Source organism: Cololabis saira, chromosome 19 (genome assembly GCF_033807715.1).
Source record: "Cololabis saira isolate AMF1-May2022 chromosome 19, fColSai1.1, whole genome shotgun sequence".
Classification (NCBI taxonomy): domain Eukaryota; kingdom Metazoa; phylum Chordata; class Actinopteri; order Beloniformes; family Belonidae; genus Cololabis; species Cololabis saira.
The window spans coordinates 15834697-15858527 of NC_084605.1; the positions used below are offsets into that span (position 1 = coordinate 15834697).

The following is a 23831-nucleotide window of genomic DNA, read 5'->3' on the forward strand; positions in this document are numbered from 1 at the left end:
AAATGTAGCTCCTTTTCAGGTCGTATTGAAGGCTAATGTGACATAGTGTATCGTTGTCACTCATTTCTCAGCGACGAGCCTGTGCTGCCAAGGGCCGCTCCTATGTACCTAAAGGCTCTCAAGGCGACCTTTTGCCCACACAGCCTTTTGCCCACACAGCTCCAGTCGGAGCCAGAGAGCCCCCCCCGTTCTGCTAATGAACTGGTCATGCATGAAGCCACCGCTGGCTGAACCTGTACTGGCCTTGTTTTCACACTACGGTACTGGTTGAGCGCTATTGAATAATAATGAATAATTTATTTATTTATACTAAAAAGTTAGTGTCATTGATACACAGGCTTTCATTTTCAAGCGACACCTGTTTTACACAATAAAAACATCACAATCAACAAATAATAAAAAAAGAATACAATAAAAACGCAATTAAGTTCCTTAATGTCAAGAGTTACAAGACATCATCACTATGATAGTACATACAATCAGATGTTCATTTAGAATAGGAAATTATTAAATACCATTCTAATTAATGTAATAATATAATAATTATTCAATGGCACTGCCTTGGCCTATAGTCAGTATAAAGGATTATCCAAAGGTTATACAAAAAAAGCATGTCTGTAGTCAAATAAAAGGAAAGATTGAGGGTCAACATTGGTGTTGGGTTCTGCTAATGGAGATAACTTTTTGCGAATAAAGGCATGAAATATGATGAAAAAATTGCAACATTACTAAACTGTTGTTGCTAATATTTAATGTAGCTTTTGATGCCCGTTGCTGTGCAACAGCATCACTGCACTATGCTGTTGGGAAGCCAAGTGGAGCAGCGTAACATAATATTCATCAAAGTTCAAATCTGATGAAACACAAGTTCCATGGAAAATACATAAAAGCATATAAAACAGAGATATCTGCACATAATGCAACATGTTTTTTTTATAGACGTAGACTTACTGAAGGAGAGTCACAGCACCTTCATTATGTGTCATTTTAATCATATACCACCCCAAAATATCCAAACTACAGCACCAGCTTGCAAAAATCGAACCTGATTCCAACTTTTATCTCTGTCATTTTACAACTAAGACCTCTGCAAACCTGTTAAAGCAAGTGTTTAGTTGGCTCTGAGTGGGGAAATGACAGCCTGTGGCAAGTGATTAATTAATGGAGCATGGCGCTTCTGGCTCATGTTGGACGAGTCCAGAGACAAGATGATGTGTGAGGAAAAAGAGAGCACAGTTTTGGATCAGAAGGACCACATGATAAATGTGAGCAGCGTGACGGGGGAGCAGACTGTACGGACATACTGTGTGACATCATTCGGCAGCAGTGAACAGACCTCTGCTCATTCAGGTGACATAAACGACAGCACCGAGAGTGCGTGCGCATGAGCATTGTCTCAACGTGCGCGTAAGCTCATGCAGCACATGTGCCCTTTGTCAAGGCATTAGTGCATTATTTTAATGGGAGTCACAGTCCTTGGCAAAGGACACAGCCGCTCAGCTGTTGAAGTCACAGTCACACAAAAACATGCACATATGGCCGTCTCCGCGAAGACATTTACTGACATAATGGATTCCTCCAGCCATGTCGCACCAACCTGAAAGATCACAATTAAATGCTGAATGCCAATCTTCCTCTAAGGTCAAACCTGAATGTCTTTACGTCTTTAACCCCTAAACTAAACTTTAAAAGACTACGAAAAATCACGTACTCAAAAGGTCTACACCCCCAAACCAGTCATACAAGAACAAACAAACACACCTACACTAAAGTCTCCCATTATACGCTGCATTCTGATGCTCATCCTCTCAGAAGAGCTGGTGTGTTATAAGTTGGAGACGGTTTTTATTTTGGGCGAGGGGTTCATGTTTATAATAAGCAAGTTCGTATGCGCCTCGGGGTAATCAAGAGGCAGTGAGGGAGATGTGGGAAGGAGTATGGCAAATATACTCCAACCACTCAGTCTTAGTGGAGATTTAGTCAGTGTGGCTTGAGTCAGCTTACCAGTGGAAACAGTCTTGAAAGGCTAGATTTACTTCATACTACTTGACTCAAAACAATATAATTAATCTCAATTTCATCAGATATTTTCACACCTTTTATCTAATTAATTCACAATAAATAAAATGATCAAAAGTTTAAGAGATTTTTTGAAAAATCTCTGTGAACAAGGAGCAAAAATGACAACAGAATACACTGCTTCCTGCAGTGCTTTTGTCTGGAAGCAATGATGCCTGACAAACCCAGGAGGTGTGTGGTGCACTGGATCAACGCTCAAGTAGGGAGTATGGACAGTTTTTACTTTGCACAATAATGAAGAGGTTATTATCTGTCCATATACATAAATATATATACCGTATTTTCTGGACTATAAGCCGCTACTTTTTTCATAGGTTTTCAACCATGCGGCTTATACAAAGGTGCGGCTATTCTGTGGATTTTTCTTCCACCGCTAGGGGGAGTGCTAACTGGAATTAGAATAAAAACTAAGACAAAATAAATGCAAAGAAGAATACGCTACTTCTTCTTTAGCAGATAGAAGTAGGTAGAAGCAGATTTCAAACAGATAAATAGATAAATAAATACCAGTTATTTTCTCTTGGTTCTGTCCAGTTTTAATCAGCAAAGTTGCTGCCGTGTTAAAAGACACTGTTAGGAAAGGATCTATTTAGGTACAAACATGTACATTATTTACAGTTCAAAATCCTTCTGCACATGTAGTAAATATCTAATCTAACAACATAAATATCTGCGGCTTGCATATCTTTTTTTTTTAAATAGAGCAGATGCGGCTTATATACAGGTGCGGCTTATAGTCCAGAAAATACGGTATATCAGTGCATGCTTTCAACAGATACCAACAGCTGTGATCAAGCCCACCCTGTACTTCACCTCCTGAGAATGTGTCCGTGAGGAGTTCTGAAATTACATGAACGCAGTCTGAAGCTATTGCTTTTGCAAAAGAGAGAACTTACCCAAGCTCTTTACATTTAGGCACCACATTGATCTAAAAAAATAATTACTGAACCATTTCACAGCCTTAAGAGCGAAGCAAGCACGCCTGAGTTTGCTCAGCGGCAGTTCACAGTCCACTTAAAGGGGAAGGTTTGATTGCCTATGTTTGGGCACTTAAAGTGATGAATGCCAACTGCAAAACTCTTGTTCAGTTTATACATGCAGTGTCACAGTTTGGTTATTCAGTTCATGTTTTATTTTGAAACCCGTGTCTTTGTGTTTCAGTTCAGTGTTTCAGTTGCCTTTCCTGTTTCCCCTCTGCCTCGATCGTCTGCACCTGTATCTCCTTAAAACTTCTGTATATCTGGTTATGTCTTTCCCTTGCTCCCTGTTGGTCCGTACTGTTTCTTCCCTGGATGTTCCCTGTAAGGCTTTTTGGTTTTTGGCTCGTGTGTTTCTTTTTGTCAACCCTGCTAAGCAGCGCTTTTCTTTGATTTAAGTTAATAATCACCTCCCTTGGAACTCCTGCCTTCCGGCTCTCCTGCATTTGGGTCTTATCTACAACTAAGCGTTACATGCAGCCCTTGGGAAGTATAATCCAGAATCACGACATACATTTTCATTGCTATATTGATGATACGCAGCTCTATTTGTCTATGAAGCCAGATGAAACAGAACCATTAGCTAAACTTCAGGCATGTCAGGCAGGGACATCAAGGACTGGATGTCTGGAAATGTCTTGCTTCTAAATTCAGATAAAACAGAGGGTATTGTTTTTGGTCCCAAGCCTTTTAGGAAGGGATTAGATGGTGTTGATGGCTTCCAGTGCAACTGTACGAAACCTTGAAGTTATTCTCAATCAGGATTTGTTGTTTAAACAGCATATTAATCAGGTTTGTAAAACAATGTTTTTCTATCTCCGTAATATCGCAAAGATTAGGAACATCCTCTCCCAGAGCCAGAGGGATGATAAAAAACAAATTCCCGCGTTTGTATCTCCCAGACTAGATTACTGTAAGGTATTATTAGCAGGATGTCCGAGTAATTCTCTGAATATCCTCCAGCAGATCCAAAATGCAGCAGCGCGAGTGCTGACAGGAATCAGCAAGAGAGGCGGGCACAAAGAGGGTCCTTTCTGTGTGGAGTTTGCATGTTCTCCCCATGTTCCCTTGGGTAGCTAATGTGAGCTACCCTCACAAAAACATGCAGCAATCCTGGGCTATACATGCCCCCTCTGGCCAGCCGGGGCACCTGAGGGGGGAATAACGCGATCCTTCCACACTAATTCCGGCCAGGGAAGCCCAGCCCTGTTTTTGTCGGGCCTCACAGTGCCTCACTCCTCCAGCAAGAAAGAAGCTTGAGCTCGGTGCAGGGCCCTCCTGGGGTTGGCAGAGGGAGAGAAATACCCAGGATTGATACTTAGGTAGGAGCACTGGGTGATAAAATGGGAAAAAATCAGGGGATAAAAATATTGAAGAAAAAAGAGACCACGTCTCTCCTGAGTTAGCCTCCTTCTCTGTAAAATTTACAATCCAATTCAAAATTCTGATGCTTGAGTATAAAGCCCTAAACAGCCTAGTTTTGCAATATTTGCGAGATAGTGCCTCATGTTGCTGATGGAGCCCTCCATTCTCAGAGTGCAGCCCCAGTTAATCATTTCAGCTGTTGAGCACTGGTTTGTTTCTTCATGCCCAAGAAACCAATGAAGCTGGCATGTCCAGTGGAGGTTAGAAGAGCCAACACCAGTTCAGTCCTGAGGACGTAAATCCAGCCGTGTGTGATACGCTAGAGTTTCTGCGAATGTGACGCTGACACATTACTCATACTCTGAGAGCTACTGAGACACGCATAAACATACTGTACATCACGCCTGACTGACAGAGCAAACATCCAACAAAAGCAACATCAAACAATGTGGCTATTGTTTCATATGTTTAACACTGCATGTAGCATGATTTCACCGCAGATTGCAGAATTGTTCTGAAATTCAAAGTGCACAAAAATGTCTATTTCAATTAAAGGACGCATTTAAATACTGGCAGGAACTATTTCATCATATAATTTGTGAATAAGATAATGACTTTTTTTAATGGAAAAATAAAAACTTGAATCTGTGTTTCAGATCATGTATTTTGTTTCAAATTCTTCCCAAATCAAAAAGTTTGACATACATTTGTTGTCATTCAGTGTGGCGGGACAGTGCCACACATCAGAGTAGCAAGCTTTATCTCCACCCGATCATGCTGTGTTTGCTTTACTTTAGAAAAGGATAGATTAAAGCTGTAACACTGATTTCTATAAGATGCTAGGCCCACTGAGGAGATAGATTGAGTCAAGTCAATATCCTGGCTCCATTCCCAAAAAGCTTCTGTTAAGAACAGAGTCTTAAAAACATGGCTGAAAAGGGAGCTTCAGTATTTTATCTCTGAAAAAAAGCTAAAATATGTCTACTTTAAATTCCAACTTATAATACCTCATAGATTGGGATTCTTTGAGCTATGAAGGATCACAATATTTTTGATACTTTGCATTGTGTTAGACACACTGTATCTGATGATGCCACAGTATTAATAAGGTGCAAAACACAACCTATAAACATACAATGACATGCACCCTCATAAATTGAGATGTCCCTCTTACCCTTTATGTATATGAAGCAAATGCAACTCTGCAACCATGAAAAACAGACGCAGTCAACTGACCAGAGACTCATGACACCAGAAAGGTTAAAAGGTCATGTATAGCTTGATCTTTATTGAAACGGAAATTGAAATTAGGCGGTAAGAAATCTGTAAAAAAGAAACTTTTAGTTTGTCTTTTATTGTGTGGTTTTGGTATAAAACATTTGCTTTTTAGGAAGATAAGGGTGATTTAGAAAAGGCTTTTTTGCTTTATGTACATTAAAGAAAAAAGTATTTTAAATTTGGACCACTGGTGATATCAGAGCCTGTATTTTAATAGACAATACATCTTCGAATTATATAATTCAGTCTCAGTCTCAACCAAAGCGGATTTGAGGAAATCCAACTCTTAATCCACATTTTCTTCCCAAATCCAGATCATATACCAGTAAGCAGAGGTAACCACAGTTTCTTCCATGAAGGCAAAAAAAACCCTTTCATTTCACAAGTACTTCATCCATGTAAGCTCTCTACGTGGAGTCACCAGCCAGTTAAAGCGTCTGGCTGGTTGGCTTCTCTACACAGTAAATCTCCTGGGAATGTCACTTGTATCACACGTCAATATGTACAGTATGTTATTTTTATATTATTAAATAGTGTAACAAAATAATCATTCAAAAAACTTAAAAATGGCCATATTAAAATGCAGGCAGTGTGTACCTGAATAAATAATATCAAAATTAGCAGGAAATGTGTTACACATTGTTCAGAAGAAACACAGTGCAGTTCTTTGCTTGCTTGTTTGTCTTTGGCCATGAACTGGACCAAAATCACAACAATGACTCCCTGGCCTTTACAGTGTTGCATGAAGGTGGAGTGTGATCATATGGGCCTTGATAAGTAAAAAAAATTAAAAATATGTGGAAGATATCGTACGTGACATAACTGAATACAAGACAAGACAGCTCCCAGTCAGTGTTTCAGCCAAAAAAAATAAAAAAAAAATGGATTGGGGCAGAAGACTTTGGAGCTATTTCTCAGAAAAACACAAGCCTTCATCAATCAACCATTGAAAAAATGTCTCTGACGAATGTTCCTAGAAAGATGTGTGAAATTCAGAAACATAATCTTCTCTAAGTTGTATTCTGTCCTACTGTGGGAAAATGATGAGAAAGCTAAGAAGAGTCTTCCGTATGACCAACAGCTCAGCATTTATTTACACTGGGAACTCAAATGTCCTTTGTGCGCTGTTCTTGTGCTTGGCTGTTTCAGTAGCATAGACAGCAGCCCACACATGCAGCAACACTGTCAAGGCCTTACCATGCTCTTCCTCCTTCGATGGACACAAAGCTTCCAATGAGGATATAAGAACTGAAGTTACTTTATCTTGCACTGGTAAGCTGTAAAATGTTGTCCCTATTTTTAGGGCCCGAGCACTTACAGTGCGAAGGCCCTATTGTATCTGTAGGAATTCTTATTTTTACTTGTGTTGGCTTTTCAAAAACTAAAACATAAAACTCGCCACGGTTGCAAAAGGAGACTGATTGTCTGCAGGAATTAACCTCTGAAATTGCAAGAGGCAGTAGAGAAAATGTACAAATCCCAAGCACTATTCCTCAGTTTTGCTTAGAGGTGTGTGTGCCACTCTGTCTGAAGGCTGCTGTTTTTCAACTGCATATTTATTGGAAATCTATGCCCTGGGCCCTGCTGCAAACACATAGATTATCTCAGATGCGGTTATTCTTTGCATCGTCTGAGTCAGATTGGTGACAGGTAGTTAGTAAGCTCTGACTCCAGACAGGAGAAGGCATCTTGGCTCTGACAGATGTCATTATTCCAAACTCTGCCCTTGACTGCATATTTACAGTCTTTGGACTGTGTTCATTTATTGGCCCCAGAGGGAAAAAAATTAAATCATTGCTAGTCTGTACTGGTAATACGGCTGGATTAACAAGAAAGTTCTCTTCAGTGTATATTTAATTAAATAAGAACAGGGGATACAGCATATTACGAAACATAGGTGGGGCCCTCTCGGAGTGTGAGTAGATATTTACAGTACTGTCTCAGAAAATTAGAATATTGTGATAAAGTTCTTTATTTTCTGTAATGCAATTAAAAAAACAATTAAAGCTGCAAGCAGCAATGGACTCATGGCCACCGCCCCCCATCAGCATATCAGAAATGACACCACCCACGACTTTCTATGTCAAACCATTCAAAGGTTATGGCAGTAAATAGGAACTATGAAATATCGACCAATCAGAAGAAGGGGCGGGGCTAATTTGCACCGATTATGGTCAAGGACTCAAAACCATGTCCGATGACACCACCCACAAGTCTTTATGTCAAACCATTCAAAATTTAATGCAGAAAATTGGAAGTATCACATATCGACCAATCAGAAGAAGGGGCCGGGCTAATTCAGGCCAATGAAGGTCAAGTACTCAATACCGAGTCCGATGACACCACCCACATGGGTTTATCACAAGCCGTTCAAAAGTTATGGCAGAGAAAAGTTTTCCAGGGGGTGCTGTTGAGCCATCTTGCCACGCCCATTAATGCAAACCATGAAAGATCAAATTTATCGCCAGGCCTGGCTTGCCTGCAAAATTTGGTGACTTTTGGGGAACTATCAAATATGGACCAATCAGATGAAGGGGGGGGCGCGCTTTTTGGCATCTAGCGTCGCCACGGTAACGCTTTTGAAAGAGAAAAGTAATGCGCATCGTCGCAGGATGGAGACGCACATTTTGATGTATAACACACCTGGGTGCACGTTACGGTTCGGGCTCTGAAGCAGCTGAAGAAATGGCATAAATTTCGCCAAAATGACGACGATTAATTCAAAATGTTTAAAATGGCCGACTTCCTGTTCGGTTTCGGCCATGGCGCCAAGAGACTTTTCTTTAAGTAGCTGTACATGATACAGTTGTGTACCGATTTTCGTGCATGTACGGCTTGAGGCACAAAGTTTTCTAGGGGGCGCTGTTAAGCCATTTTGCCACGCCCATTAATAGAAACCATGAAATATCAAATTTTTCGCCAGGCCTGGCTTGCGTGCAAAATTTGGTGACGAAAGAAAGAAAGAAAGAAAGAAAGAAAGAAAGAAAGAAAGAAAGAAAGAAAGAAAGAAAGAAAGAAAGAAAGAAAGAAAGAAAGAAAGAAAGAAAGAAAGAAAGAGAAAATTCCTACAGATACAATAGGGCCTTCGCACTGTAAGTGCTCGGGCCCTAAAAATGTCATACATTCTGGATTCATTACAAATCAACTGAAATATTGCAAGCCTTTTATTATTTCAATATTGCTGATTATGGCTTACAGCTTAAGAAAACTCAAATATCCTATCTCAAAATATTAGAATATCATGAAAAAATATGCTAGTAGGGTATTCAACTAATCACTTGAATCGTCTAATTAACTCGAAACACCTGCAAGGGTTTCCTGAGCCTTGAAAAACACTCAGCTTGGTTGAGTAAACTAAATCACAAGTATGGGGAAGACTGCTGATCTGACTGCTGTCCAGAGGACCATCATTGAAACCCTCCATCAGGAGGGGAAGACACAAAAATAAATTTCTCAAAGAGCAAGCTGTTCACAGAGTGCAGTTTCAAAGCACATCCACAAAAAGTCTGTTGGAAGGGGGAAATGTGGCAGGAAACGCTGCACAACCAAAAGAGATGACTGCAGCCTTAACAGCATTGTGAAGAAGAATTACAGAATTTGGGGGAGCTTCAAAGACAGTGGACTGAAGCTGGAGTCCAGGTATCAAAAGCCACTGTTCACAGACGTGTCCGGGAAATGGGCTACAATAGCCGTATTCCCATGGTCAAGCCACTTCTGAACTCAAGACAACGGAAGAAGCGTCTGACTTGGGCTATGGAAAAGAAGCACTGGACAGTTGCAGAGTGATCCAAGGTCCTCTTTTCAGACGAAAGCAAGTTTTGTATTTCATTTGGAAGTCAAGGCGCCAGAGTCTGGAGAAAGACTGGAGAGGAGCAAAATCATAGTTGCTTGAAATCCAGTGTGAAGTTCCCACAGTCAGCGATGGTTTGGTGCCAAAACCACCAGTAAATGGTGTACTGACCATGGCATTACTGTCCTCGATTGGCCTGCCAATTCCCCTGACCTGAACCCCATAGAGAATGTGTGGGGTATTGTGAAGAAGAAGCTGAAAGACACCAGACCCAACAATGCAAATGAGCTAAAGGCTAAACTATTGAAGCATCCTGCACATCCATAACACCTCAGCAATGCCACAGGCCGATTGCCTCCATGCCACGCCGCATTGATGCAGTAAACCATACAAAAGGATTCCCAACCAAGTACTGAGTGCATTAATGGACATTTTCAAATGTTTGATTTTGTTTTGCTGTTATAAATCTTTTTTTTTTTACTTGGTCTGAGGAAATATTCTAATATTTCGAGATAGGATATTTGAGTTTTCTTAAGCTATAAGCCATAATCAGCAATATTAAAATAATAAAAGGCTTGCAATATTTCAGTTGATTTATAATGAATCCAGAATGTATGACATTTTGTTTTTTTAATTGCATTATAGAAAATAAAGAACTTTATCACAATATTGTAATTTTCTGAGACAGTCCTGTATACATATACCTGGGGGACTTTAAGCAGTCCAGTCACAAGCAATAAGCAAATGGGTAACCTGGTTTTCCTAAGACACAAAAAGAATCATGGGAATCCCCAGCGAGCATGAAGATTCCAGACTTACTACCTCTTTCTGCAACCACGATTTTCTGCCCACCTCGCACAAAAGATCCGTATAGTGTCTGTTTTTCTCTGCTCCCACTGTGAATCTCTAGTTACACCTTACACCCTCATCATCACTTGTACATATTGGACATAATATGCATTTTCCACAGCGTTCTGCCTCTAGGGTCTGTGCAGCGCCTTGAGTGGGCAGAGAAAGTGAGTGGTCAAATTACGCTGCCGTTACATCACATTCTTTCAGTTTCCTAAGCAACCAGGTGTCCTCTAACAACAGGAGAAACACAACCACAGCCCAGTTACGTCATTTCTGTTGTCACAGAATGTTCAAGGTTTCATAACAGGAAAAAAAAGTGGTTGCAGCCTTAACAGTCACTACACCAAAGTTAGGTTAAAAAAAGAAGAAGAAAAAAAGAAAAGAGAGGGATGACCATAGTTTTGTCAAAAAGAAGGAGCACTGGGCAAATTTTGAGAAAGATTGAGCAAGAAACACTGATTCATTGACTGACGAATTGACTTAAGAAATTATATAAACACACCTTCAGAATATAAGCAAAAAGATTACATCCTAATTGTTTCAGCTGCTTTTCTCTCTTTCTTCCATGATATCAAAATAAGTACAGACAAGTCAGATTACTTTCTACGGTCAATAAATGGACAGCCCTGAGAAACAGGTGCAGATGAAATGAAATGCTTCACTGATCTGGAAGTTTTTCACTGTGAGTGCTGAATACTCAAAGATGTGTAGGGAATGGAATAACCCCATATTCAGGTTCTTCTGCTGCTTCCTTCACACGCCTGTCCGGGTCGGGTTGTATAACATTATTAAAGGAACAGTTATCAAAACTCTTGAAACAACCAACTTAATCCAACACTTACGTTACCATCACACCTGAACTTGCCAAATGCTATGAAATTCACCAAGGCTCTGAAGCTCTAAAAAACCCAGCAGTGGATTATAGTTCTTAGACAGGATACTGGAATTAGTCAAAATCAATAACAACAGGTCACACTTTTTTAGAAAACTGGAAATTCGTTCTTATCAAAGAGTGTCAATACTGCTGTTTTTCTCAGGACGGTCTTAGAGACGTGCGAGGTTTACGTGCGAGCAGACACCGGACTTCATGGCCTATATCCAACAGCTTGAAGAAGAAGTAGTCCAGGGCTCGGGCCACATCAGATTTAGTACATTTTGAGTTTTTTTTACCTTCTGACACCTATGTCCAGGACCAAACACAGCCTTCCCTGCCGCTGCCCTCTGGAATTCCCGGCCACTACGGGTCAGAGACTGACGGTGGGTCCGAAATGCCATACTAAAAAGTATATACTAAAAAGTATAATTAAGTTCGGCACACTTTTGAGTAAATATCAGTAGTATGCATTAATTCGGACGTACTATTAAGAGCGCACACGTCACTTCCTGCCTTTGGGAGGAAGTGACGTGTCACAGCAGCTGTAGCAGCGCTACGCTCTTTCCCGTTTATTCTGGCCAAAACAAGATGACATTATATAATATTATTATATACGAATATTATAATATTAATATTATATAATAATATTATTATACTTAATATTATACTTATGACATATACGTATCACTTAGCAACCAAACGCCGCTGCATTGCATTGTGGGAAGTTTCTGCTCAGTGTCCATCAATCCGCACTAATACATTTCTCCGGAATTTTGCATACTCATTAGGGTGGAAGTATGCAATTTCGGACGCAGCCTGAGACTCGCTACGGGCCATCACAACACCAATTTGAGGGGAACACGATCATCTAAGACATGCAATACACCCTGTAGCCTGTAGGAGGATTCATTCACACGGTATGAACACGTGATAAATGTGAGGTCATGTTGAAGCGTGTCATCTCCTCAAGACAAAAAGGTGGATCCTTCATCAGCTTTGTTTACTTCAATTCTTATATATACTGTGAATCCTCTTCAAGTGTAACTGCTCAGACGATGCCTTGCACGCCACCATTAACCTGATTAGTAAATGAGCTTCATGCTCAGGGAGCTCAGGGACCGGATGTTGCTGCTCTTTGGTTTAATTTAGATTAAAAAGAATAAATCACTTTTCATCAGGCATTTTTGAAAGTGGGCAGGTGAGTCTGAGGAAGATGATCATTCACACTCTGGCATTCGCTGCATTGGAAATTATGACCATATATGCCTCAGGGTTTTACCAACATGGTATTAACCATTAATATATATCCAGACCAAAAATAAATATGACCATTGTTGCCAGTTTTGGAAATCGTCATTATGTCATCATTATCTCATCATTATGTCATCATTATCATATTGCAGCTTGTTTGCGTCACATATCAATCTGCAACTTATCAAACAAAATACTTTAGTCTGGTATTGCAGTGCTTTGACTTATTGGAGACTATGGACCCAAATGGGAACGTGGCATGTATACCTCACTCAAGCACAAGACCATCAAAAATGAGTGATTCTCTCTCTCTTTTTCCCACTTAGTCTCCGTCTCCTCTTTGTTTTACCCTTTGTGACCCTCAGAAGCCATGCATGAATATTCCATAAGGGAGGAGCTTCTGCCCTCTATCTTCATTTAGTCATTCAATCTGGGAAAAACTTACATAAACGTGCACATTTACGCGCACGAACACACTGGCAGTGCATATATTCACGGCACCAGGTGTCTGAAACAGAGGAAATGAACAAGGAACGCTGGCGAAGACACCGGGGGAGAATGAATTAGGTTTTGCATAAATTATCTATCTGTGAATTATGTCAGCACCGTCTTCAGGCAGGAAACTTGCTCACCGTGTGTGTGTGTGTGTGTGTGTGTGTGTGTGTGTGTGTGTGTGTGTGTGTGTGTGTGTGTGTGTGTGTGTGTGTGTGTGTGTGTGTGTGTGTGTGTGTAACATGTGCTGCCCACTGATAATGATACTGTGCAGTAAGATGAACGACGTCTTATTTTAATGGTCGAGCCGACTCTGAGGTGCTTAGTGGAAACTACAGCATCATCAAACAGATTGTGGTTTTAGAGCAACTTCAAGTTGCATCATTTATGGTAAACTTCACTCTAAAGCCCACCACACTGGTGCTAAAATCATAGTTCTGTCATTGGGGGACAATATAAATTCATAGCAATATCATTTCCTTAAGCACAAGCCTGAGCAGCATGTTACTCAACAGAAATGATCTGGATGATAGACATCTCATGTTCATATCCTTCAGTCGTAAAACTTAATTTAATCACATCTATTTCTTTTTAAATCAAATATTTTCATGAGCCCTATTGATCACTGATGTTAGCTTTGATTTAAACTGCAAGAACTCATCATAAGAGTGTTTTTTCTTATTACAATATCACTGCTGTGGATAGTACTGTTACAATCATGAAATCACTCGGAATAACTGATATTTTATTTCAAATTGTTAATATCAATAATTTGGTACCATTGGCTATTCTCTATTCACTCTTTGAACCTCTGTTGGAGGGGAAACAGAAGCGTTAGAGAGATGAATTTTATGCACTGCATCAAGTAAAATTAAACAAAATCATAAGTGCATGCCTTACTGGCAGTATTTTTGTTTTTAGTGGTTGTTGATGTTGTTTGTTTGTTTTTTGAAAGACAGCTTGGATGTCAAATCCCCATTCTGAATATGATAAAAACTCTTCTTCTTTATTGGGCTTTTCCCACCACAGTGGATCATCTGTTTCCATCCTACCTTTGTCCGGCACCTCCTTCCTCTGTCCCGCCAACCAACTCCATGACCTCCACCATATCGTCTTTAACCACAAATGAAATGAAGAACGTCTCCACAAAATCTACCAGATAGATGTAATGTGGAGTTTCATCAGGGGGATCAAGTCCCGGCACAAATTCAGGCAACCAATGCGTAACTGGCTATCTATAAATGCTGACATCCATTCAGCAAGACCACTTTCACAAAACTAAAAACTAAAAATCATTCAATTCCACATAGAAAAACCCGACAGCTCGGAAGCTGCTTGTATAACTGCTGCCGTAATTTTCTCCTCCATAGATTAATAATATTTTCCATTTCACATTTACAGTTTAACACTTCACTCAGTCCTTATTCATCGCAGGTTCGTTCATGTAATGACTCGGATGATAAATGTCCTTCACACCATGGATGAAGCTGTGGGAACACCTGATCTCCATCCCCATCGAGGAAACAAAGCGTTTGTGCTGCTCTGACGCGACACACGCACAACACAGATTCTGCTGGGAGAGCAGATCCGGACACAGTCTGATGATAAGCACAGGACACAAACAGCTCATTACTCACACAGCTGAACGTCTGGAAGGGCCACGGTTTCACGTCACACAGCTGATTTCTGTTGGCACAATCCTTTTCACCTTTTTTAAAAGAACATCCCACTCGGAGATATTGCTATTATGTCCCCCCCCCCCCTGCTTCATGAGTCAGTCGGAGGATTTTTAGCTCTCACTTAAGCGTCAGAGCTGCATCTAAAAGGCGAAAGAAGAAGCTATAGATGGTTATTTTTTTGAGTAAATCAAACACAGTGCTCGTTTCGCAGCTGCTAAATGTCATCTTTCTGATGAGGCTGACGGATTTCCAGCTCCAGCCAAAGCCGTGTTCAGGAAACGAAAACAACACTAAAAGAAGGGATGAAACTTTAAAAAGGAAGAACAATATCAAAGCTGAGTTAATGATTTGTTAAAATGCCCAAACACTTGTGTTTGAATGTAAAAACAGAGCTCCAGAGCAAAGGATTGAATTCAGCACAAAGAACAATCTCACTTCAATTCACTTCACTTCAATAATACTTCATTCATCCCTGAGGGGGGGCGGGTATATGACATTGTATAAGAGTTGCTCTGATTTGTTTAAAAAAAAAACATAACATTTCTGCAATTTGTACTTTCAAGTTGCTTCTCTCCTCCATCCACCCACCAGGCAAATCCATCCTCTCCCAGCCCCCTGCAGCTGGAGGAGAGGAGCTCTCCGAGGGGTTGGATCCTTCATAACACCTCAGCAGAGGTGATGTGTATAGTAGCTGGGACTATTACTCATTACAAACCAAACAGGTCTTAATAATTAACAAATACAACCTCGAGTTAACAACAAGATGTCGCGTATTTCTCCATTATGTAATTAATGAGAAGTATCGCAAAAACAGAAGCAGTGTGTGACCAAATAACTGCACCCTGATTACGTCCATAACAATAGAGGGAATACGCATGACGTCACAGATGCGACTTCACAGCAGGTTACGCCCACTGAGTGTCAGAAAGACTGAGTGCTAGCGTAAACTTTCAGTTTGAGGACACTCGACAACATCTAAAATGGGAAAGAGCTGTTGTGGGATCGACTGTACTCATAGGTTTTGCCAGAATTCTGAGTTATCGTTTTACAGACTGCCGAAAAATAGCGCCCTAGAGACAAATGGATCACTGCAATTCGCAGAAACAACTGGATTCCAGGCACCGAAACGTGGATTTGTGGTTCCCATTTTGTATCAGGTAATGTTGGATTTTTGGGTAGCTAACGTTAAACGGTCAAATCATAAAGTTCGGTGTCCTCATCACTTTAATTTCTACAACAAATCCTGCCTTGAAGTAGGACCAAGCGTCAAGACTTTTGTTTTCAAGCTTTCCTTCGTGTATTTCCCCGGCGTAGAAATTAAGTACATATAAATATCAGGAAACTCGATTCGTGGCCAAATATTAATGTCCATGGACCACTGGTTCTTCGGGTAACTGTACGGGTCACTGTCAAGTCCAACTGCCTTTAATTTAAGCCGATAATCGGCTGTTATCCCGTCTTCTCCACAGTTTCCCCTACTAGTTGCAGCCGTTTTTGCCACTCAGTAAGGGTAAGGGGGCGTGGTCCAGTGGGAAAGTGACGTCAATGCATACCCTCTATAAGGAGGTAAGTAGCAGCCAGGGGGGGTAATTAAAGCATCACTGATCCAGGCTGCTGAGAACCTCGATAAAAGCAGATGTTTTATCAGTTTCCTTGATTATTCATAAGTGGAAAACATTTCAAAATACTACCCAGTCTCCCCCCCACCAAGGTCAGAAATAAACCCGGAGACTGGATAAGTCCAGCCTGTCTGGACTGGCTGTCAGGAGAAAACCTCTCCTCACTCACAAGAAAGAGGCAGCATGGCTCAGGCTGGCAGAGTCACATGTGAGCAAACACAATCTTCCTTTGGTCAAAAGTGACGAGGCAAAGGAGAGATGTTTGTCCTTCACACCCACCACCACAGTTAGCACCAACCAAACAGCTCAATCATGCTAACTGTCAAGGACAGTGGGGGAGGAATTATAATTTGGGCCTGTTTTGAAGCCACGGGAGCTGGACATCTTGTACTGACTGAGCTAACCATGAACTCCAGAGTCCCGCGTATACTTCAGTATTATAGAGTCAAAGGTGAGGCTAGCTAAAACTGAATCATGCGATCCCAAACACACCAACTCATCTGCAACTGATGAAAGCATCAAGGTGTTGTAATCCTGCAGTCAGTGTAATGGAGCGACCATTACAGATGTGTGCAGCAACAAAGTTAATAAAATAAAGCTCTAAAAAAGAGTTGACAACCTCCGCAATGATCTGAGAGACTGGTGATGTCAGACAGGAAACAATAACTTTAAATTACTTTTTCTGGATAACATACAGTAGCTGAATTTAGATTACGATTACAACAGGAAATTGTTGACCTTGTCAGAAACACATTTAATGCTCATCTGACAGATTTGATCAAATACAGTGGTACACTGCAACAAAACGATGAAAAGATGATTCACTTTTGCCACATTTTGCTGTGTAAGTCATGTCTGTCTAAAGTGACAGCTACAGTACAAAGGACGGATGCTTTACTTTGTTAAAAGCCCGTGTGAGACAAACATCTTGTCTCGTCTTGCCCTCCTGCACTTGCATAGATTGGGAACACAAAAGGAAGGAAAGTAGTCAAGGATGAGTCCAAAGAGAGGCAGGACTTCACCACGTTTTGATTTTTTTGCCCTCATCCTTTATGGAACCGTGATTCCCCAAAGTCTCCTCTCATGTCCTGGAGTTATGTCTCACATGTGAAAAAAAGATATTGCAAAAAGGCTTTTATAGCTCCATGATTAGGCCTAAATAAAGGAAGGCTTACCAGACCTACGCAACCTGATCTCACCTGAAGGCCACCAGCGTGAGGTGACATGCTGCCGATAAACATAACACGTCACGGATAACAAGTCAACACCAACACTAGGGGCTGAGCTGCACTCTGTATCATACATCTGTTTTCATTAGCTTATTGGTGAAAAGGGACCATTTCAGATTGCATAACTTCATAAACATCATCTTATTTGAAGCACTAAGTCTGATATTAATAACAGAAAGATACATTTATATTTGGACACTTGTCAGATTTCATATGCAGTTTGCAAAAGATCTATTTTAGCGAGTTACAGAGTACAACATCTGCCACTAAAAGGCATGGAAAAGCACTGAATAATACAGTATGTTGCTCTTTGTGACTTCTCAGTGCTGGAGACAGCAGTGTTTTGATTTTGATTTTTTTGAATTTGATTTCAAGTGGCCCCCTATAATGTTTGACTTTTACAAATCTATAGTGCAGTTTGTTCTCAGGGAAAGATCTGAACACAAGGAAGTGATTCTTCAGATAGTAATCGTCAAAAAAAGAGTACAGTTGTCATAACAGCATCTGCTTCTCATTTGCTTCTTCAAGTTAATCCGTTCAGCGTTGAAAAACACTTCCTCTGTTCATCTGAAGGTGCCAATGTTCTGTTTGATTGCATCAGTGACCACTGCTCCAGAGCACAAGTGCACACACACACACACACACACACACACACACACACACACACACTGCTCAGACAGAGCACAGGACTACAGCAGCTCGCGTCTGGGTCGCCTGGTACACATTCCAGCCCCCAAACACTCTCAAATCATCCTCGCAAGTGAACACTTGCAGGGCTGTGTTTGTGTCTGTGAATCACCAGTAATGACAGAGCTAGCCCCTGACCAGCGTCTCAGCACCATCAAATACAAACAACAAGCATGCCTTTGTTGGAAATGAAATGATTTTCAAAACCAAAGCCGAGTCTGAGAGGCCATTTCCTCCTGAGAGTGAAGCCCCTGGCATTTCCACTTCATGTTCCCAAAACCCAGCATCAACAGCACTAATCAGCACATCACCAAGTACATTACACAACAGCTCAGAGCGCGGCGGCGCTTGCTGAGAGCCAATATAAAAAATGTAACGGGTTAAAAAACAACAACAACAACAAAAAAAACATGATTAAGGAGGCAGCAAGCAGCAGAACAAGCCCCCGGACCCACCAGAGACGGTGCAGCAGTGGAGTGTTTGGTGATTAGCAGGTGAGGTTATGATTAACATCCCCAGATCAGCTCCTGCTGATGGGAACCCCTGGGAACTGGCATGAAAGCAGGCCTAAACAGTTTAAATGAAGTGGTGGAAGCAAGGCCGCGCAGATGGATGGGAGGCCTACAATTAGAGGTTCTAAATTTGAACTATTGACTTCCTCTGCAGGCCGCTGCCGAAACACTGACAATGACTGACAGACTTTGGAATGGAGCTAATTATCTGACCAGTCTGAACACGTGAACCACACTCGGATCATGGACCTTAGCGCCGATAGCTTCGGAAAGTACTCTCTCTTAATCTTCTGCCACGGTTTCATTTTTCTTGTGTGGCTTAAAGAGGATCTATAATAAACAATAATTGTTTGCTTGTGTGCTTGAAGCAGATAGTTGGGTTGTGACATCAATACCCTGCAAGACCCACGTCAGAGAAGAATTATCCCGCCTCACATCTTAAGCCTTCACATCTTCATTTGTCGTATCTCTGAACTGGGTGATGGGGGAGGGAGGAGAGTGAACTTAAGATGCTAACTCTTTCCCCTTAAACCAGCTACTAAGAACAGATCGGAAAAGACGGGGTTTAAATGATGCTTTTGTGTTGCATATCTGTGCTATTTTGACCAAAACATGTCATAGAGATCTAAATAAGAGCCAGGAAACTGTGCCGACTTCTGGACAGCACAACCTTGCAATGCTTTCTTGACTAAGCCTGTTAAAGAGCCTATATGATGCACTTTTATGAGTTCGTATTGGAATTTGCTTTGAAAACCGCGCAAAGTTATGGATAACCCCTGAATGCAAGCATTGTGACATAGAATTGTTAAATTGGTTTGATTCACTGCACGAATCGGCACAGATTACTTTTGTAATACTGTGTTTGACCCGGTCTTTGTACGTTTTGACCGTATAGAAACGTAATTCTTGCCATTGTAAGAATGAGATGTACCTGCTGTACTCTACTGCCCTTACTTTTAACAACTTGTGCTTTTTATTATCATATATCATATCATTTGATTTCATTTTATTTATTATTTACTGTTTAATTTTGTCTTGCCGCTTTTAATGTTGATGTAAAGCACTTTGAATTACCTTGTGTTGAATTGTGCTATACAAAAACTTGCCTTGCCTTCATAATCTTATTTAACAGACTAATTTATATGTTTGCATGTGTTGATGTTTAAACTACGCCCCCGTGTCTCTTGTTGGTGGGTCTGGTGCTCAGACAAAGAAGGAGCTACAGTGGAGCCATTCAGAGAGAAAGAAACTGTGTAGACTATAAGTACAATTTTGATGACCGTAGTTTAAACATCAACACATGCAAACATATACATTAGTCTGTTAAATAAGATTATGAGACACACGTGCAAACGTGTGACGTGGTGATGTCATCACAAGTCGAAAGCCATCCATCCATCCATCCATTATCTATACCCGCTTTATCCTTTGCAGGGTCACGGGGGTCTGCTGGAGCCTATCCCAGCTCATTTCAGGTGAGAGGCAGGAGTTACACCCTGGACAGGTCACCAGTCCATCGCAGGGCCATGTCAAAAGCCTCAACTACAAATGATTTATCTTCAAGAACGTTACCTAATCAGTGACGGGCTTTGTAACGGTCCAGATATATCCTGTGTGTGACAGGCTATGAAACAATGACGGACAAAAGCCTAAAATGACCTCTTTGAAGACTTGTTTCTGACAGAAACACTGTGTTTATTATCAATGGAAGTTCACAGACTAAATTTACTACAACATTGTCTGTTTGTAGTTGATTTGCCTATCCTACTGTCATTCAAGGAAAGGAAGTAGAAGCTGGTCGACCACTACTAAACATCAGATTCAAATCTTCATAAATGGACCTGCGTTTATGGACCTCAGGGGAGGAAGCAGCTTGATTTGGGGATGTGCAGCTCAAAGTTACATTACAATACATCGCATTTACATAACTAGTATAAGATTGTAATATTTGGAACATGACCTGAAAATAAATTGTAATCATGAATACTGGATAATGACCCCTTACTTATCCGGTTCTAAAACATCATTGTAGAGACCCTAAGCATTATGGGTAGATTCCAGTGTCATTCATGATCAGCACAGAATTTAAATGTAGCTTGAGCTGTGAAATGCAGGGTTTTTTTATAGCCTATTGTTGTTTTCGAGGTATCCAGCCCGGTACAAGCTTGCCTGCTGTTGTAGAAAAGGCCAGGTTATGTTTCCTGCGTTTCCTCCACCTCCGTCTTTTGATTGCAGCCTATTCAGCCTTTTCAGTCCATTGTACTGGGTTTTGTGTTTATATGAATAACTGTAACAATACTTTTTTTTTAAAGCTCCAATTAACATTCCTACAAAAACACGCATCCCCTTCTTCCATGCTGTTTCCAAAAACATCCACTTAGATTCAATGAAAGAAGCAGGGCCCAAAAGTTGATATCTATATTTATATATCATCAGACGATGCAATCTTAATTTTACGAGACTGTGACTGATGCACTTCAACTGGTTTTCCAATGGAGTAATAGTCTGACTATTACGATGGAGTATTAGGGCCAAACTAAGACAAAAAAAAAAATAGGAAATTACGAGAATAAAGTCATAATGTTGCGAGAATAAAGTCGTAATAGAATAAAGTCGTAATATTACGAGGATAAAGTCGTAACATTACGAGAATAAAGACGTAATTTATGAGAATAAAGTCGTAATTTATGAGAATAAAGTCGTAATATTACGAGAATAAACTCGTAACATTACAAGAATAAAGTAATATGAGAATAAAGTCGTCATATTATGAGAATAAAGTCGTAATATTATGAGAATAAAGTCGTAATTTTACGAGAATAAAGTCGTCATATTATGAGAATAAAGTCGTAATATTAGGAGAATAAAGTCGTAATATTATGAGAATAAAGTCGTAATATTACGAGAAAAAAGTCGTAATATTATGAGAATAACGTCGTAATATTACGAGAATAAAGTCGTAATATTATGAGAATAAAGTCGTAATATTACGAGAAAAAAGTCGTAATATTATGAGAATAAATTCGTAATATTATGAGAATAAAGTCGTAATATTACGAGAATAAAGTCGTCATATTACGAGAATAAAGTCGTAACATTACGAGAATAAAGTGGCAATTTATGAGAATAAAGTCGTAATATTACAAGAATAAAGTGTTTATGAGTAAATTTATGAGAACTCTAACAGGAAGAGTGTGTTAAAATGTTGAATATTGAGCATCTTGTGAAGTTATATTTAAATATTTATAATATATTTAATATTACGATTTTATTCTCGTAATATTACGACTTTATTCTCATATTATTATGACTTTATTTTCGTAATTTCCTTCTTTTTTTTCCTTAGTTTGGCCCTAATACTCCGTCGTAGACTATAGGCTGTGCTGACACTGTCCAGCTTTCCTTCCTGCATTTTTCACTCGGCCCCAGTGTTCTCTGATCAAACCAGGCTCGTGGAGACCCGGCTGGCAGAGGTGGACTCTTGCTGAGCGCTTCTTCCGTCAGCACCGAGCTGAAGTTGCAGGTAGCCTCCGGCCAGGGCATCTCCGTGGTGCTGATGTTGCAGACCCGCGACCACCAGGGTCTCCTCTAAGAGGATGCAGCGAGTCCAGCCGCGATGATGACTGCTGCAAATGCGTGGCGTGTGTGCCATAAACAAACAAAGGCGATGTTTTTGTTTTTGTTTGGTTTTTTCTTTTTCTTTTTTTTTTTTTTTATCTCCCATCCCCGCGTGTGGCCCATTTCTAAACGAGGCTGCGCTCCGCTGGAGCCTAAAACATGGCTGTGGTGCGCGGCGCTGCTCCACATCCACTTTGCTCTGCTCCCCTCCACAAAACACCGCGTCCGACGCATGTAACGCATCTCACGGGCTCGTGGGAAAGAGGATATAACTCACGCTTCTCCTGCTGACCGATGCGTGGATGCCATCGCCTGGGAGGGTGGGATGTGGAGATGTAGGACCCCCCACCTCCCCGGAAAACACCGAAAGCGCTCTCTTTGGCGTGTCCGGCCAGGTGGATCTCGCCGCTCCGCTCCGGTCCTGCTCCGGTCCTGCTCCTGCGCTCCTGCGCTCCTGCGCTCCTGCGCTCCTGTGGCGGGGATGACGAGCACGCCTGCCGTAGATGCTACTGAGCAGGACTGAGCATCACCGTGGAGCTCCACTCGTGGGGGATGATGATGATGTCGCGGGAATAGGAGCGTTAGTCTCCTTTAAGCGAGAACATCTCTGTCTGCCGCCTGAGTCAAGGCTGCGCTTCTCTGGCGGAGCCACGACGACCAGTCTCTCAGCTGACTAAAGAGGACATGCATTGTGACATTTAGACCCATTTCGTTTATTGTCCATGTACGGGAAAGGGGGGAAACGTAAAAGCAGCACACAATCAGACCGAAGTCTATATATAGCACATGCTTTTAACAAGCAATTGAACAGCGTACATTTAAAGCCACATGCCTCCTCCAATGGCTGCATCCTCTATAAGCATTTTCACACCTTCTGTTTTCAGACTGGGATAAAAAAAAAAATATATGGCTTGGGTTGGCACCATGTTAAGTGTCAGGATCTGGAAATAATTCCAATCCGAAACCCGTAGCCCACATTTGGTCCTCTTGTGTTTTTGCAGCCGTGGCCCTTATAGATATAATGTGGGTCGATGTCCCACTTATGGGATGCACATATGGTGTAATACGCCAAGAATGAGAAACTGTTGTCATGTTGCATGCCGTGGGAGCCTCAGTATTAAATATTTAAATAAATGTTTTGATAAAATCTCAAAAATAAAGAAGAATCTGTGTTTGCAGGATTTGCAATTCATCTGATTTTCCATATAAATATCTGTATTTGGTCTGCTGTCACGGGTGGTCTCTGTGGTCGTTTCCTGCAATACTGTTTCAAAATCTTGCTATCGTTGATCTTCTCTTGTGATGCTGTAGTTGAATTTTTAGAGTTGCACTTTTTCTAGATATTTGTGTACTCAGTAGCAGAACATAAATCAGAGCCGGGCCCCGGGGGGCCGGGCCCTTTGCAGCCTGGAGCCAGTTAAATAGCACTAACACCGTCTCCCGTTGGTCCGGACACAGGGACACAGAATCCGAGAGGCCGATTGGGGGGGGACACCGGGTCCTTGGCAGGGGCCTGGGTGTCGGCTGAA

The 23831-nt window shown here is 41.1% G+C and overlaps 1 protein-coding gene across 1 annotated transcript in view; it reads right to left on the bottom strand.

The window, feature by feature from the left end:
- Nucleotides 1-22753, bottom strand: part of tbkbp1 (TBK1 binding protein 1) — a 118552-nt gene extending 95799 nt beyond the window's left edge. Inside the window, exon 1 of the mRNA XM_061708676.1 lies at nt 22580-22753. The gene's annotated coding sequence lies outside the window, so the exon portion shown is untranslated. The remainder of the gene's footprint in view (nt 1-22579) is intronic.
- Nucleotides 22754-23831: the final 1078 nt, after the last annotated feature.